The sequence below is a fragment of the Phodopus roborovskii genome, unplaced genomic scaffold, assembly GCF_943737965.1.
Source record: "Phodopus roborovskii unplaced genomic scaffold, PHOROB, whole genome shotgun sequence".
NCBI classification, from domain to species: Eukaryota; Metazoa; Chordata; class Mammalia; order Rodentia; family Cricetidae; genus Phodopus; species Phodopus roborovskii.
In genome coordinates, this window is record NW_026126410.1 from 24,085,646 (window position 1) to 24,102,291 (window position 16,646).

The following is a 16,646-nucleotide window of genomic DNA, read 5'->3' on the forward strand; positions in this document are numbered from 1 at the left end:
TGGCCCCTCCTAAAGGTCCACAGAACCTAGTGTCTAGGGCCATTGTCTTTAACACATGAGTCTTCTCCACCCCACTTAACCATCTAAACTACAGTGGAACATCAATTACTGGCATCTATGTTTCTAGATAATGAAACTGGGCCTTAAGATTGGCAGTGTGGAGTCTTGCCACACACTGGTAAGTTTAGGATATGGGACCTAGAGCCCATGTGAAAATCATGCTTGTTCTTAGTTGTCACACAGTGCTCTGGATAGAATTCTTTTCTTATGCCATTTCCATCATCAGGTAGACCCATTGATTCTAGACCTTTGGTGAGGTACCTTAACTCGCTATACGAGTCAGCCTGTTACCCACAAACATGCAAAGACCATTCTGGTGTCTGTAGAAAGCATTCCTTACCCCCCAACCCTGGCCCCCAGCCCACTGCTACCTCTCTTTTGAGCAGTCCATCACTAATTTTCTAATAAACTTATGGTAACTTACTTGGCTCTCACCACATCTCTCCAAACCTCATCTCTGAGGGTTCTATGTCCCTTTAGAGATACTGGGGAATGAGAAAGTCCAGATCACAACTACTACCTGCCAGATTCTAGTGGGTTACTTAGTGTTTCCCACTCTCACAGTCAAGCTCTTCCATGTGGGCTTTACAAAGAAGGGGCATTAAGTACAAAAGTGTTTATGGATGATGTCTTAGAAAGTTAGCCTGGAGTCACACCTAGGACCTACTTTGCATCTTTCCCTTATTACACAAAGGACATGTGTCATGTCTGGAGGTGTTCCTGTAGTTGTAACTGCAAGGAGGGTTGCTTCTGGTATCTAGTTGGTATGGGACCTGGGATGCAGCCACATATATCCTCCTAAATGCAGACCAGACTCTCCCAGGGACTTACCAGTTCAAAGCACAAAGAATGCTCTAGCTAGGAAATTATGCTGTGAGCCCTTTAAAGGCCACTAAGAATCCAAGCATTCAGCCTCTTCCTTTTGCTCTTTTCCTACAATACAAAGCCAACAGGAGGAGTTTCCATCAACCCTTGTAGTATAAACCTATGCATAAACACAGTAGGAGATAGACGAGCATGGCTTTGCCAATACCTATATGGTCTTGCCACAACAGATCTGTGTTTAGGGGCACATGTATTTGGTGGCTCTGCTTATGCCCATGGAAAGTAGTCTTGATGAGAAACCAGTTTGGTATGGGAACCTGAAGCCAATTAAAGGAAGTCCAAGTTGACCTTAGGGGAACTTAAGCACAGGAACAAAGGGTCCTTCTCACTGGGGCTTCCTTAACGACAATTTCTATTGTGTTGTGGTCCTTCCCTGGGAGCATTTTATGCCTATTCCAAGGCATCAATACAAGAGCCAGGAGGTCATGGGTGGGTTTTTCAGTCTCAATCCTTGTCCACTGCCCCCTCCTGCAACCACCTAACCTGGAGTCTCAGTCACCTTCAAACCAAAGAATGCTTGTAAGAATGCTGATGAAAAATGGAGCAGGGGAGAAAAGGGACATGCAGCTGTGACTTGGAGACTTCAATTGGTTCAGTCAAATAAAAGGCTGCATTCCTAGATAGAGCATAAATCACATTAACAGAAACCAGAGAGAGGGAGATTTGTTCCCCTCCCCCATGCTCCAGATCTGATGACAACATTTTCTGTTTCTGTCTTTACAGTCAGAAAACGTGGGTGCTTTATGTGTATTATATATGACAAAGTGTAAAACTTAACTAGTCTCCAGCCTTGTTCATCATTTTATTCCAAAGACCCATCTCTGGGCCTAGTGCATACACGTCTCTGGTGACTTTTGGTTGAATGAATGCCAGCCATTTTTGTTTAATATTCATTCCTGAATTTATTAGATGCCTATACAAATCAGGTACAAAGATAAGCACAATAAATTCAGGAATGCCCCCCATTCTCTATCACACACAAAACAAACAAATCTAATTTGAAAGAACCATGGCTTCTTGCTAAACTCTCCGATGTATTCTCTACTTGCTTATTGTTGAGACAGCTATCCCAGACTGGCCTGAGACTTTGCTGCATAGTCCAGGATGACCTTGAACTCTACTCACTTCCCATGTATTATAGGCATGCACCACCATGCCTGGTTTATACCATGATAGGGATTGTAGCCAGGGATTTGTGCATGCTAGGCAAGCACTCTACCAACTGAGTTACACACATGCCCAGACCCTGTACTTTCTTTTAATTATCTCCAAACCCATGTGACAGTACCACAGTTCTTAAGTATAGATGTAGAAAGAAACCAAGCAACTCACATACCTTAATGTAAAAGAATCTCTGAAATTTCACTTTCTAGAGTCTATTTACACAGGCTTAATTCTTATTATCTAAGCAAAGGTTAGCTGTACATCCACCCCCAAAGCCCATGGATGGCCTGGAGTATTCCCCTACACTCATTTCATCTGGAATTTTCTTTAAAACGGTTTGGAACAGACTGATTTCTCAAGTAATGCCAACTACACACATTCTATGCCCCAGAGGCTGTGGGCTAACATTTGACGGATACCTGTCAGGGCTCAACCCTTGGTAGCTGCAGCAAGCACTTGAACTATCATTATCCAAATTTGCAGCAGAAGGTGCTATGGTCACCAAACTGGAAGTCACAAGTCTTTTCTTCATCTGTGGAACCTGAGATTGTCAAGAGGCTTGGTGAGAAAGGTCAGTAAACATCTCTATAGCTACCTGGGCTACAAGAGCCAGCTTTGGCTATACAGACAGACCAGGGCCCCCTAATGATCGGCCCTGTTACTGGGGCTAATGACCAAGTCTGGTGACTCTTCCTTCAGGGGACAGCTGAGCATGCTTGAGTGAGTATGCTGGAAAGAGGTTCATTGGAGATGACGGCAAACATAGCAAAGCAGGTTCTAGGACTGCCTCTGCACCTGCTTGCTATGACCCACTACACATATGGCAGGCATCAAGGGTTGGCTTTCACACTAACTTAACACCTGGTAGTGGGGTCATGGGTCAAGAGATGCACAATTCTCAATCTTTCCCAACAGTTTCAAGCCATCAATGTTGGATAACAACAAGTAGCTAATCAGCTCAGGCAGGTATGTGACAGTCACCTACCATGGTCTCTCGGAAAAATACTCATTTACCTTTCAACACTCAGCTCAGCTCAGAGAAAACCCCTGCCTACCGTCAACCCCCACACCACGACCACTACAAAGATTTTCTTGGTAAGTGATCCCCAGCTTTTAAGAGTTGCAGGTAAACTGAAATCCTGGGAAGAGATCTTATATGGGGGTATATTTGGAGTGGTACTTAACTCTTGCTTCAGCAGTCACAAGTGATAAGCATTCAATAAATGGTGTGTATGGGATAACAGAATTCCTTGTGCACAGAAGCCATTTCCTCTTGCTCTTTCCCTGTTGTTGGGTCCCTGCCCAAAGCCTGCCCCACCCTTCCATATCCTCTCCTTACAAATCTCTTTTCTTCTACTCATTTTATACTTAGCTACTCTGGTTTATAGGGTACCCCACTTCCTGCCATGTCAAGCCTTGACTCAGGTATCATTATCTCCTAAATTCCACCCCCCACTCTTTTATCCCACTATGGCCCAGTTCACTCCATCCATCACTGCATCTTGCCAAAGCTTCAGCTGGGCTCTAGCTTCCAGAATTTCCCCTCATGTCCCACACTGGAAGTTTTCCAGTGACACTTTCACTTGTGAGAAATGTTTGCCCACTGCTACCAGATGTCCTAAATCCATTTAACTATTTACTAACTATGCAATTAATGAGTCCCCTGACTGAAGGAACCCTCTGACTCTGACTAACCCGATAGAATCTGTTTTGTTTTGTTGGAGACAGGGTCTCACTATGTCATCCACAGAGACAGTACGTCACTATGTAGCTCATGGCCTTGGAGTTGTGACCTGCCTACCTCAGCCTCCCAAGTGCTGGGATTACAGATGTGAGCCATCACACCTGGCCTGATGCAGAATCTCACCCAGACTTAACCCACTGATAAGCATTCCTGTCTATAGGAGATGACTTGATTTTCTCTTCAGACCCACCTGGGCAGTGTGGGTCCCTGTTCTCATGTCTACCTCCCTTGCTTGTACCACATACTCAAGCTCCTCTTTCCTTGGGCCAAAAACAAAACAAAACAAAAACATGTTCCAGACTGCAGAGCTACTTGACTTCGACTGACCCTTGAGAATTGTCATCTGACAGAAAACTCATTGCAGCCAAAGCGCGACTGCAGGCCTGGCCCATGCCCAGTCTTTCCAGGTGGCTCTAATAGTGAGCACTACATCACTGAGAAAGGTCTGCTAGAAACTCATAAGTAGATCCGAAGTTACAGACTATCCCAGAGGCTGTCCTATTTCCCTACAGACACATCTAGCATGGCAGATGCCCCACCCCCCCACATGGGTTCATGTTAGTGTTGCAAAATAAAATACAAGAGATTCAGTTACATTTAAAGTATGAACGCAAATGCATAATTTGCATTTTAACTCCCTAATATCACATGCAATTTTTTATTGACTAAATCTGGTAATATTAGTTTGTACTTCCTATTTGGTTTTTATAAAAAAAAAAAAAACCTCTTTTTATACTTATAGGTAAGTAATCACTCACACACACACGCACACGCACACACACACGCGCATACACGTGCGCGCGCACACACACGTGTGCATGATACCTTGTTAGAAACCAGAACCCTTGAAAATAGCCTTGTGGCCTGACTTTCACTGATGTCTTCCTACAAGGGTAGGGTTAGTCATTCTCTTTTCAAGTGAGTTGAAGCCCCCTCACCTTCACTTTACCTTCCTTACCAAGTTTACAATTCTCTTTCCATGATCACTCCTTTTACATCATTAAGTTCAACCACTGTGACCCTCCTTCCTAAGCAATTACCATTCAATTGTGTGTTTCACCTTGACTTGCTCTCTTACAATGATATATCAAAATGTCTCCTGGTACAAGCCAGTAAACCACATTAAGGAGATAATCGAATAGGTACGGAATACTCTCAACCCTTCCAAATTGACCTCAAGAATCAGATTCCTGTTCCTGATCACTCCATGTTCTCCAACTCCAGGACCTCCAGTCAGGTCCACCATTACTCTCTATCCACTAGAGAGGCGTCTACTTAGTGAGAGCAAAATACCAGGTAAAGCTTTGAATTATTTCCGTCAAATGAAAAACCCAGTTTTCTCTCCAAGCCTCAGAGTTACCTCAACCTTTCAAAACCATGTTGTTGACCAATGGTCCTTTACAAAGGACCCACATATCACCACCTAAGGGATGATGAACTCACGTGTAGATTCATGTCTAAGGGAAAGAGTCTGGAGGAGGGCATGTAAGTTAACTAGGATTGCAAGTTAGAGCTCTGTGGGCAGAAGGGGCAGGGTAGCAAGCAACATCTGATGGAGCTCTGGATGGAGAACTGGGGGGAGAGGACATCAGTGAAACCAGGAAAAGTTGTTAAGGTACCAGGGAGGTGGAAGCGCCTTGAGTCATCAGTCATGAAAACATTGCTAAAAGCATAGTAGTAAAACCTAAGTGATACCATTGCTATTAGTAAGATGTAGTAATCGCTAGTAAAAGTGAGTAGCCACTCATTAAATCGCCTAATAAAAGTCTTTTATCATGTTACAAGTATCATCACTTTCATCTGGCTATCTTTTCACCCACAAGGAAGCAACAAAACATATCATTATACCCCCTCCTCACAGTGATGGAAATACAGTGGAAAAAGATGGAACTTTGGGGGCCAATGAGATGGTTCAGTGGGTAAAGGTGCTTGCTGCACACACCCACTGACTTGAGTTCGACTCCAGGAGCCCACATATATAAGGGTAAAAGGAACAAACAGACCCCATAAATTTGTCCTCTAACCTACACACATGCACCATGACAAGCATGTCCACATGGACACGTGTGGAGGAAGCTGTTTTTAGACTTGCCTCCATGCCCTGGAAGGATGTGCTACTGACTGGGCCCTGGGCTGTGTCAGGGAGAGCCTTACCCAGGAGGAGGTTTGGGTTTCTGATCTCCTTTGCTGGTCTGCGTTCTCTCATTTATAACTGAGGATAATGCAATTACCTTGCAGCAGTGCTGTGAGCTCTGATGTGCTGGCACCTAACTGTAAATGTGCACAAGCATTTGCTTGAACAATGAGTGCAATTGTGGGTTCAGAACTCACTTGTGTAAAAGATTCAAATATATGCAAAATCCTTGCTACAACAGAAACGACATGAAGGAAAACTGGTAGTCTTCCCAGATTACCACAAGGCATATCAACTTATATGTTTTCAAAAGTGACAGGAGAAAGTTACACGTTAGTAACAGCTCACATTGGTTGAGTGCTCATAGTTTGTCAGACTCAGTGGTTAAGTCTTCACATACACATCTTCCTTTGATCATGATAGTGTTTTCTTTAGAAAAGTTAGAGTTGAAACACTGCCCAAAGTCACACATTTCATCTGTGATAGTCCATGACCTTAGGCATAAAGACCATTAAGCCCTACCTGTAAGTGGAGAATTGCTGTATTTGTTACTATGTAAGTGTCCTGTTTAGAAGAATATTCACCTAATATTAGCAGTGCTGATCATAGGATAGTGGAATGGCAGGTGATACATTTTTTTCTGCTTCCCTGAATCAAATATATACTGCTTTATAATTTGAAATTTCAATAGCTAGGCATGAAAGGCACACTTACCTGCAGTCCATGTATCCAGGAGGCTGAGGCAGGAAGATTGCTGTAAATGTGAAACCAGCCTAGGCTATATAAAGAATTTCAGGGTACTGTATGAGAGCCTGGCTCAAACAACCTAAAAACAAGCTAACAAAACAACAAAACTCAACAGATCTATAAAATATTTCCTATTTTGATGGCAAAATATGACAAGTAAATCCTTTGAAAAATAGGAACATTGGGACTGAAGAGATGGCTCAGTGGCTAAGAACATGCGTAACAGTGCAGAGGACCCTGAGTTCAGTTCCTGGTATTCGCAGCTGGCTCACAACTGCTGGTAATTCTAATACCAGAGGATTGGACACTTCTGGACTCAGTAGGCACCTGCACTCATGGATGCCTGCATGGACTGACACACACACACACACACTTTAAAAAGTAGGAAAACAGCTATTCTTTGGATGCATGGGTGAGTGTGGAGAATGATACAAATAGTCTTAGTATATTCAAGCTTCCTTATAATTAAGCATTTAGGAGTCACCACAAAGCCCCCAAGCAACTATCATAATGAAATGAACTTCTTGAGACTATAAATCATATTTCTCTTTGTTCCCGAAAGCTCAGGTTTCATGGCTCTGTCCTTTAGACAGTAGATCTGAATTATAAACCTCTAACTTGCTGCTCATGATTACAGCATCAATATTAACCTCTGAGTCATGGGCTTCCTAATACAGCCTTGGGTTCTTAAAACCTGTGGCCTTTGTTCACCACATTTCCCTTTGCTCAATTATTTGTAACTTAAAAGCCAATGTCTCTCTTCCCTGGCCATTGTTAAGGTCAAAATAATGAAAGCACACAATGGCAAACATCTGTCTTCACTGTTCGCTCCAAACTCCCAAGTCTTCTTCAAGGGAGCTACAATGATAAATGATGACTCCAATAGTGTTGTAAACAGAACTGGTCTTCAAAGATGACCTCTGGGGTTGGGGGTGGGGGAAGGGAATTGAAAGCTAATCGAAGGAACTCAAATGTGATGATTTGTTCCTGTTTTTCTGCAGCTGGAAATACCACTGGAGGGAGTACACAAAGTCCTGTCCCCAGAGCAGGGGGTCCCAAACTCTTTCTGCTGAGAACACTCAAGGGTCCCCTCAGGTGAAGTGACCTGAGGTGGCTGGAGGAAGGTTGTTTGGTGAGACATCTCCAAGGCAGACACTGGGGCTGCTGAGTCTGTCTATTCCTGCCTTCCCAAACTGAGGAAGATGAAGTAGTGATGCAAGCTCAAATAATCAAGGCCTCCAGGTGTTCACAGCCTTACCTTCATCACAGCTCATGTCTGAGGACAAGGTCCCTACTGTGCTAGCACATGAAAGCGGCAGGGGTCTTTCAGTCTATTTGCATTGATAATGGAGTACTATGTCCATGAAAACCAACTACCAAGAACCCTGGCTTGTGAAGGACATAGACACAACTTGTGCCCCTTTGGCTTTGCTCTATTTAATTGATGTTTAGAGACGAATGCCTGACAAGTTGTAGAATATTTATCTGCATGTTTGTGAGGCTGTCTAGTCCTTTGAACTTTGTTTCTGTTGGGGTTTTAATTTTTTTTCATTTATGTATGGTGTGTGTTCGTCATGTGTGACATGTGTGTGGAGGCTAGAGGACACCTTATGGAAGTTGGTTCCCTCCTTCTAACATGGAAGGTACTGGGAATCAACAGATGGGCTCTTGTTGGTTTTCAAAGTCAAGAAACAGGAGTTAATTTTCAAAGTCTCCTGGACTCTGATTCCAGAGAGCAGGCTGGCTCCCCTGTGGGATGTGTGCTCACACAGAGTGCTCAGGGGACTCACTTCTAGCTCAGTGACCTTGAACTCACTATCTCCAGCTAAGAATGACCTTGATCTCCTGAGCACCCTGCCTCCCCCTCACAAGTGCTGGGATCACAGCGTGCACCACCATGTGCAGAGTCTCATTCTCTTTTCTCTTAGTACTTCATCCCACTTTCTCTGGTTGGACCTCTTTTTATTTTGAAGGTTGTTTGTCTGTTTCGCTTTGGTCAGTTGGGTGTGATGACAGAAGCAGAACCAGTGAGGACAACACATGTGATGGACTTGGGACAGGGATCCCACATGATCGTGGGAACTAGGTGAATAGTCAGTGTTAGGCTCCTGCTTCTCAGGTCAGTGGGCCAGGCAACTGGAAAGAAATCGAAGTCAAATGGAGGTGGGCCAGGAGTATCCAACCTGTGTAAGGACAAGCTGGAGCCCGGGGAAAGCCAGGAGCCCAGCTCCCTGCCTCGGCCTCCAGTCCCACTGATTTCGCAGACTTTCAGGTGTAGCTAGTATCCTTCATGTAGCACTGCTAAGATAAAGCAATCAGGTTCTCTGCAGGATGCAGCTACGTAATCACGTGCCTAAGTGGCATCAGTAAGGTACTGCTGTGACCATTTATGACCATCTCAGCTACACCTGGCACAGTGAACAGGCTCCTGGCAAACAGCCTCCAGGCTTCCAGAACCTTCAGAAGTTTAAGGAGCCAGGAAAGATGGGGAAGTCACAGGCCCAGCTGCTACCCCAGGGATGCCATGCCTTCTCTTGACCCTGGACCAGGAGAGAGCAGGAGAAGACATGGAAGAGGCTCAGGCAGCTGCAGTCCTACTCCACAAAAGTGAGTCAGCAGATACTGATGCCCTGTGTCCTAGAGGAACCTCCTGAGCAGAAAAGATGGCTGCCATATTCTTTACACAGCCCAGGCATCACCAAAGTTCAAGTGGCTGCACTAACCCCAGGACTTCTGGAAATCATGCTCCAGCTTGGTTAATCAATCCAAAAGAAACCTTCCTCAGCCTCCAGCTTTATGTTCAGACTTCTTGTTAAGGGTTCTTAGGGCATGCAGAGGAAAGCTGTGAAAGCTGATGTCTAACACATGCAGAAGGGGGTTGTCAAACCTTCCTGGAAAAGGGATCTCCAGGCCATATATGGTTTCTGCCTCAAGTTTTCTGTGACCTTTCAAAAACGTAAAAACCATACTTGTTGGCAGGTGGGAGCTCATGGTCCTGTGACAATAAGGCCCCCACGTAGGGGCTCCAGGTTTGAGTGCTCCTACTGGATTTATCTAGAGGGAGACCATTCACCTGCGGGGCTACAGTCTAGTCAGCAAGAGTGAGTGCTGGACTAGTTGACTCTTAAGAGCACACACCAGCACAGTGTGTTTGGATTCTATGCGGAGGGCTCCAGGCACAGCATTCTGTTTCAAAATCCAATACAGATCTATATTACACATGGGAATTAAGTCCAATAGAGTTTCTCTCCTCTTCCCAGAGTGGGTATGAGTTGTTTAAAAAAAAAAAAAAAATCAACCTTCTGTAAACAGAATTTCTACAAGTAATGATAAAGCTTTTGCCTACACCTTACTTGGATTATCAGAGATCTATCTTGGTAGAAGGCGTTGTGAAAGAAATAAGGATGTAGATAGACTAAGCTATGGAAATTTATAAAAAATTGTGAGGGTCCACCTCCCCCCCAAAAAAAAAAACCTCAATAAAATTACTAGTGGTGTATATGGGAAAAGGGAGTGAGCACATAGGAGTGCCACCAGCTCTTCTTTCTAAGGATATGTTTTACTCCATTTCCAAATGCACAAGTCAGACTGCAGAGTTAGCAGTGCCAATGACAAACCTTTTATGTCACCAGAGCAGATGAAAACTCACTTAACACAATACTTCTACTTATTTTGAGGTGGATAATTATAGGTATGCCACACTAGAATCCAAGAGGGTTTATGAAAACATTCTCAGTGACTGATGCTCCTGCCAGAAATATGGACGAAATATAGAGGAGGTACAGGTTGCCTAGAAACAGGGTTACCTAGTCCACCCAGACTTTTAGTTTAGGCAATAATCTCATGTATCCCTGCCTGCCCTTAGACTCACTATGTTGCTCAGGATAACCTTGACCTCCTGATCTTCCTGTCTCTACTTCCCAACTTCTGAGGTTGCAGGTATGCAACCACCTTACCTAACACCTATGATTACTGAAACAAAGTATACACATTACTGCATACTGGGAAGATGAAGAAACGTACAATGGACTTAATTCTCATTGTGTAACAAAAATTTGGGACTATGACAGGGGTGTGCAAACTAAGACCCAAAAACAGTTTGGATCTGAAATGTCCCCACAAGCCCATGAATCTTGGTCTGCAGCATAGCACTACTGTGAAACTTCAAGGGGTAGGATTTACAGAAAGGTTTCTTCCCCACACCCCTTTTTATCCCTATTTCTGAGTCATGAGGTGAGTGGTGTTCTTTGATACAGGCTCCCACCAATGTGTACTATCATAGGTCCAAAGCAATAGGGCCAACTTAACTATGAGCCAAAAGATGCAACCTATTTATCAGAGTTGACATTTTAAGATGTTTATCATAGTAACAGAAAGCTAACATATTTTCATTTTTAAAAGGAACTTTTTTTTTTATTCAATAAACACTTGTTGCCTTCTTCCTCCTTCTCTACTTCTTCTTGAAGTAGAGTCACATTGTGCACCTTTGGCTATCCTGGATCTTGTTATGTAGACCAGGATAGCTTTAAACTCAGAGATCCCTTGCCTCTGTCCGCCAAGTGCTGGGATTAAAGGTGTGCACCATTATAACCGGCTTGGAGTTTTCTGCATCTATTAGGTGTGTGTTAGATAGAGACGGCAACCCAACCCAAGATTATGTAGCTCTTGTTTCTCTAGTCTCATTGATAAAAACTTAAACTCTGAAGGTGAGGAGATGGTTCATGTAACTTTCCCTAGATAAGCTCTTACCTTGTTAGTCAGGTAGGCAGGCCCTGGGAGGCTAAAACACAAACTTTCAAGGACATCAAACTGATAGCAGCTGATGGTTAGCTATTAAGGTCATTAACATTGAATCCCTGGATTAGTCAGACCTGCCTATAGATGTTGAGGAGCAGCTGAGATGTGGGGGGAGATCTCCCAGAGGGTAATGATACCTACAATCCCCAGAGGCTTTAGTCACCTGGGGCTTCTAACCAGCCCTCACACAACCAGGCTTGCACTTTTATTTTGAAATAGAGGTTCATTAGGTAGTCCAGGCTAATCCTGCACTCCTGACAATATTGTCTGAGCCTCTGGTGTGCTGGGGTCACAGGCATGAACTGCTAAATCTGGCGCTATGCCTTACATGCTGAAATTAGGGTAAAATACACATCATAAAAAGGTGTCACTCAAATTTTGTGGTTCAGTGCCAATATGTGCATTCCCACAACTGTGCAGCCATCACATGGCCATCTGCAGGACGTTTCTATCATGCTATTAAGAGATGTGCCTATGAGATGGTAAATCTCCACTGCAGCCCACCCTCACTCTAACTTCCATAATTTACTATTCAAATTCTTTCACACATGAAACCATATAGTATTTGTCATAGATATCTAGCTTAACACATTTAAGCGCGCACACGTGTGTGTGTGTGTGTGTGTGTGTGTGTGTGCGTGTGTGTGCGCACGCACATGTCCATTTGTAAGTTAAGGGGAGGGGCCTTGGAAGAAACTCAGTGCTACAGCTGGCATTTAAACTCTTAGTCTGCAGGAGTGAGGAAAATTCTATTTCTGTTTAAGAAGTCGCCCATTTTGTGGTACTGAAAAACCCTAGCAAACTAACATGTTTTAAATAGGAATGCACATCAGTTCTTTTATCTTTGCTATGGCAAAACACCTAAAACACCAATTTATGAGAAGGATTTGTTTTTGCTTACAGTTCTGAAGACACAGTCCACCGTGGCTATAAAATCATGGTGGTTGGATTTGGTTGGGGTGGCACTGTCTATGGCAGTGAGAATGTGCTGCCAGGTTTCTCACATCTTAGTGGATCAGGAAGTAGGACTGGAAACAGGCTAGACTACATCCTCAAGGCCTGCCCTTAATGGCAGTGTCTGCCAGTGAGTTCCTATCAATGTTGCCAGGGTTCTACAATCTCTCAAGACAGTGCTAGACGTTCAGCACATAGGCCTGTGATGGGTATCTCACGTTCAAACCATAACAGCATGTCTATACACATTCTGATTTCATATTCACTCAGATAGTTGGGCATTTTCCACCTTTTGATAATTGTGACTAATTATATAAACATTGGTGTACAATTATACATCCAATCCTCTGCTTTCATTTCCTTAGGGAATATGTTTATAATTGCTAGATCACATAGTTGAAATCTACACTTATTTCCTGATGAACCATCACATTAGAGCTTTCATCATCCTAATAAATTATAGAGAACGTATAAAAGAAAATGAATAAAAACTGAAATATAGAAAAATGCATGCATAGTATATTGGATTTGATTCTAGTATTATTGTCTTCTATATTTCTTTAAAAAACAGGGTCAACCAGTCCGGCCTCCATCTCGGACCCTGTAGCCGCCACGATGTTGATGCCCAAGAAGAACTGGATTGCCATCTATGAACTCCTTTTTAATGGAAGGAGTGATGGTTGCCAAGAAAGATGTCCATATGCCCAAACATCCGGAGCTGGCAGACAAAAACGTGCCCAACCTTCATGTAATGAAGGCCATGCAGTCTCTGAAGTCACGAGGCTATGTGAAGGAGCAGTTTGCCTGGAGACACTTCTATTGGTATCTTATGAATGAGGGCATCCAGTATCTCCGAGATTACCTCCACCTGCCTCTGGAGATTGTGCCTGCCACCCTGCGCCATAGCAGTCCTGAACCTGGCAGGCCTCGGCCCAAAGGTCCAGAGGGTGAGTGACCTGCAAGCTTCACAAGAGGGGAGGCAGACAGGGACACCTACAGGAGGAGCGCTGTGTCCCCTGGTGCTGACAAGAAAGCTGAGGCTGGGGCTGGCTCAGCCACTGAATTCCAGTTTAGAGGAGGCTTTGGTCGTGGACGTGGTCAGCCACCTCAGTGAGCTTGAAGACTGTGTTTTGAATAAACTTTAAAGAAAAAAAAAGACAGGGTCAACCAATCAGAACAGTTTGAAAAAAAATCTATTTTCAGTAAAAATTAAAATTATTTTTTGAAAGTTTTTACTCATTTTTAGTAATTATTTTGAACCAATTATCTTTGGCCAAAATGTTCATTCCATCTTCAGTTTTTCTCACCCTTTGTTTATTCTTCATACCATTAAATTCAACCACTTTGACCCCTCTTCGCTTCCCAGGCAATCACTCTGGCCTGTTCCTGTCACCATGACCTCCTCTCTCTAGTGTCATCTTCCCTAGAACATCTTTCCTTTTGGTTAACGAGCTGTGACCAGGGAAAGCACAGGGAGGGAACACTGCCTCACACCTCATAAAGCACCAGGGAAGGCCTCTTCCCCTGGGACAATTCCGCAGGAGATACAACTTCAGGATGAACTCACACAGCTGGGCTAGGCCAGCTACAGCAAGTCTCTGAGAAGGCCTATCAGGACAAACAATGAGGTCTCCAGGAGGCCAGTGCTTTACCCACGGCCCTCAGAGTACAAATAGCACATTTGGCTACAGTGCAGATGCCTCACCAGAGAACCTCCAATTTCATCTCGCAGCTTCCAGCCTGCTGATCAAAGAGCCTGGGAAAAACAGTGGACTAGGATCAATGCTCCAGGGATTCTAGGAGGGGACCAACAAAGACCAATGGGTGCCCCAAATAGGTAATAAATAACTTCTTTAAGGGCAGGTGTGATGGTGAAGGCCTTTAACCCCAGCAATGAGGAGGCAGAGGCAGGCAGATTTCTTTGATTTGATGTCTGCGTGGTCTACATAGCAGGTTCCAGAGCAACCAAGACTACATAGAAAGAGCCTGTCTCAAAAAACCAAACCAAACCAAACCAAAGCAAAACAAAAACTATTTTAAAAACAGTTTGACAAGTAAGAAAGCCATTGCACTAAATGGTTTAAGAGAGTGGTTTGGTGGTAAACAGAACAAATAGATTCAAACATACACACAAGAAAATCCTCATTGGTCCTAGATGAGAGAGTATAGCTTCCCTATGGTGATTAGAGTAATAAGGGCCATAGGGAAGGGCTCTGCAACAAGGTTCTGTTAGACCTAGAGACTGCTTCCCTGTGGTGGTTGGGGTGACAGGTAATAAGGGCCATAGGGAAGGGCTTTATGCAGAGATCTTTTTCCTACTTTGGACGAGTGTGTGTGCTCACGCGAGTGCGTGCACGTGCGTGCATGTGTGTGCATGTGCACTTCAGTTACTCCGAACATGTTTCTGTAATGGTAAGATTGAGGCCTCTAAAGCAATCCCCCACTCTAGAAAGGCAAGGAGAACGCTGGATAAAATGATAGAAATCAATTTTCTGTTTGAGAACACCTGGAATCAGTTAAAGGTCAAGAGCTGTCACTAGTAGTCCCTAGGCCCACCAGTGCTGGAGGACCCCAGGCTCACCCATCCCCAGGGAAGGGTTACCCTGATGCTCTCTCCAACCTGTCTGGCAGTTCTCTGAGAGCATCTTCAGATATCATCCTTCTGACTAGATTGCAAGAACAGCTTTATCCCGGGTTGATGAGATGGCTCAGGAGGCAAAGTCACTGACCACTAAGCCTGTCAATCTAAGTTTGATCCCCAGAGCCCACATGATGGGAGAAGCAATCATGCACTCACTTGTTTTCAGGCCTCTGTGCACCATCTGGGAAAGCTTCACTCCTGAGACAATACAAGGGCTGGTAGGTGCTATGAGCTGTAACAGGAAGGGTTTAGACCTAGCTCTGCTCCTTCAGCTGCTGGTCCTATGAGTTTGTGACCTGAAGAAATGAGGACAGGGCCTCTGAAAGCTGACTCTCACAGGCCATCCTCTGATTCCTACTTCCCTCCCCACACATAAACTGTGTATTGTATTCAACAGTCCTTTGGTGACTCTTGAATACAATCAGAGGCAACTGCTTAAAATCTCTATCACCTGAGGGGAAAAAAAATCATAAATTATACATCTGGTGGAATCCTTACAACTTAGCAACATCAAGGTAACTAACCTAATTTTAAAAAGTGGGCTAAAATTTACATTACCATTTCTCTAAAGACATGGCCTTGACGTCAGCATCACTGGAAATCGAAAACAGAGAGAGGTTTTCCTGTCCCTGACCCTAGAATTTGAGAAACTGACATGGGAGGACTGAGTTCAAGGCCAGCCTCTGCTACATTACCAGGATCTTGCCTTAAGACACTAGCTCCTGCCCCCCCAACTTAAAAAAAAATTAGAAGAAGATGTGAGTGACAAGTTAAGACAGGAGCACGGGGCATGAGAGTGCTTATTGTTGCTGGTGGGACTGGAAAGTTAGTACAGTGAGCCTGCAAAACTGTTTCGTTGTTCTTCAGAAAGGGAGCCCTGTGATACCATCTCACGAAACCCTGTAAATTCTACTCCCATATATCCTACATATGCACAGGGGAACCGAAAGCATAGGTTTGTGTAGGGAAGCCATGTACGTGCACATTTGTGGTATCGATAACACTAACACTTCAGCCAGTGAGGTGGCTCTGCCGCCACTCCAGACAGCCCTGAGCATCACCGAACCACGGTCAAAGAGGGGACCAACTCCAGAGAGCTGAAAGAAGTTATCCTGATGACCACGTGTACCCTGTGATAGGTACACTGTGGTGTGTGCTCTCCCTCCCTCCCTCTCTCTTTGAAATAAAAAAAGTGAAAAAAAATTGGGGATGACCCAAATATTAAAGCATCCATCTACTGATGGATGAGTGGACAAATATGCACTTATATACCATAGAACAGTTGAAACATGAAGGCCTCAAGAGTAAGTAGATGGACACCAAACGCATCAAAGTAAGTGAAAGCCAGGCTAGGGCAGACCCCATACCCAAAACTTCCAGAACAGACTGTAAATGCATAGGAACAAACAGTGGTGGTTTCCAAGGACCCAGAGGAGGAGGGAGCTGGGGATGACTAGTGATAGCTATTATAGTTTCTTTGGCAAAGTATGAAAATGTCCTAAAATTAGACATGCAACACT

General features: G+C 44.1%; 1 protein-coding gene and 1 pseudogene across 2 annotated transcripts in view; one reads left to right on the forward strand and one right to left on the reverse strand.

Annotated features, from left to right (window-relative positions):
• Pdzd2 (PDZ domain containing 2) overlaps window positions 1-16,646 on the reverse strand; it is a 221,857-nt gene that overhangs the window by 187,494 nt on the left and 17,717 nt on the right. The gene's annotated exons all lie outside the window — the stretch shown is intronic.
• Window positions 13,073-13,645, forward strand: LOC127220658 (40S ribosomal protein S10-like; annotated as a pseudogene).